Source organism: Egretta garzetta, unplaced genomic scaffold, assembly GCF_000687185.1.
Source record: "Egretta garzetta isolate BGI_Z169 unplaced genomic scaffold, ASM68718v1 scaffold55, whole genome shotgun sequence".
In the NCBI taxonomy this organism is placed as follows: Eukaryota; Metazoa; Chordata; class Aves; order Pelecaniformes; family Ardeidae; genus Egretta; species Egretta garzetta.
In genome coordinates, this window is record NW_009259863.1 from 2466072 (window position 1) to 2468075 (window position 2004).

At 34.5% G+C, this 2004-nt stretch overlaps 1 protein-coding gene across 1 annotated transcript in view; it reads left to right on the forward strand.

Moving 5' to 3' along the window:
* EYS (eyes shut homolog) overlaps positions 1–2004 on the forward strand; it is a 904272-nt gene that overhangs the window by 3883 nt on the left and 898385 nt on the right. The gene's annotated exons all lie outside the window — the stretch shown is intronic.

The window sequence follows — 2004 nt, forward strand, 5'->3', positions numbered from 1 at the left end:
TGAATGGCAACACAGCCTTCCGGCATACCAGCCACTCCTCCCAATTTTGTGTCATCAGCAAACTTGCTAAGGATACACTCTGTTCCCTCATCCAGGTCATTGATGAATAAATTGAACAAGACTAAGCTGAGTACTGAGCCCTGGGGAACTCCACTAGCTACTGGCCTCCAACTAGACAAATCTCAAGCTAATTGGTTTACTTATGATATATTGGACATATAAGATGCTTTCATAAGAAAGCTTGAATCAGAAAATGTATCTAAAGCCATCCTATTGTAAACACTTTTTCTTGGGGGTCAAGATAGCAGCCAAACTTGAACTACTATTTATTCTTATACTTCACAGCAGAGATTTACTGTGTTGGTATAAGAGAAATAGCAATACTCAGAACATTCTTTAAGAATAAGCTAAGTATAAAGCCATTACTTGAATATCCAAGGATGGTAAAACTTTTTAAAATGTCTCTTTCTTGAAAACATCAGTTATCCTTGGCAGTCACAGAATATAAATAAATCATTACATTGAGATGCAGAGTTAAAAGAAAAACAAAACAAAAAAGAAAAAAAAAAGCATAAGGGAGTGAGAAGTATCCAAGAGCCAATCTTTATTTTCATAGTGAAAGACTGAACATTCTTGTTGACATTTTAGTTAAGTCTGTGTAGAACTATATTTTTAAAAAATGGATATACATGCCTAGTTCTAAATTCATGGTGAATCTGTTTAATATTACTCTCCTTTACCTCCCTTTCCCTCACTGTAGAGGGCATCATGGTCAGCATCATTCTGAGAAAACTAAAAAAGAAAACCTTTTTTTTCAAAGGAGAAAGTCCATCAGCAAAGTTTTCTAGAACTAGCTTTTCCCCCATGCATCGTCTATATCTTTTTAGAACACACACTTTTGTCCCTTTCACCCAAATTGTGCCGGCACATTGCTTATGAAATTTTCCCCACTAAAAAACTTTTGTATCCTTGCAATTTTGACCTAATGAGGGAGAGGAGGAACACCCTTCCAAGTACAGTAAACCCAAACCCATAATGACAGGGAAACAGTTCAGTACACTCAGCTCTGGTGGACGGCAGAAATCATTGCAATCTACTCTCCAGGTAGCTGGTAAGGATTGCAAAGGAGAAAAGGAGACTACGAGTGTGAATTAGCTTCCTTCTTATTCTGCAGTCAGCTAAAATAAAATTGAGAATCCTTTCTTGTTTCTAAGCATAATAAATATCACAGGAGGAGAAGGAAGACTCAGAAATTTACCTCTTTCCTCCTTTGTTATAATTTGCCTCAGGTCCTGCTGTAATGGGGAATTATGTAGCACATCAGCATACCTTGCAACAGGACTTATTGACTAATGTACAGTATAATTCTGCAATTATTTTCTAACCAAATGTGATGTTTTAAGTCTACATTTCTTCCTCTGATCCTGTGTAAAAGTGTTTGCTAATACTAAGGCAATTTCAAGAATAGTTACCTAAAAAACCCCAACCCACGTGAAAACAGACATTTTTCTATTGTTATTCCATTGTGGCTGTATTGTGTTCTCAGACAAGATGAGCTGTGCAATTATGAATCTCGTATCTTGAATGCTATTCTAAGTGTGTGAAGTTGGCAGCAAATTCAAAACAGTCCTCTGTTTTGATATTGAATTTATGCACAGAAAACACAAACAATACTAAGATTGTGTAAATGATGTTTAAGATTTTATAAACTGTGACATACCTTTTTTCTAAAGAGGTAAGACACTGGCAGTAACTAGTTCACATGATCTGAAAGAAAGTATGAAATATTCTTGTCACTGTAAATTGATGAGATGTAAATAAAATATAACAACATTATTTTATATTTATCTTTGATATTATTTACAATTATTTATTCAAAATAAGTAAAGGTTGCTTTGTCCAAGTTGTGTTCACAATGGTAGAATGGCCCTATTGGACTAGCAATGTATATGTTCATGTCAGTTATGTATTTTTATTTTTAATTAATTGTTTATTTCATTCACA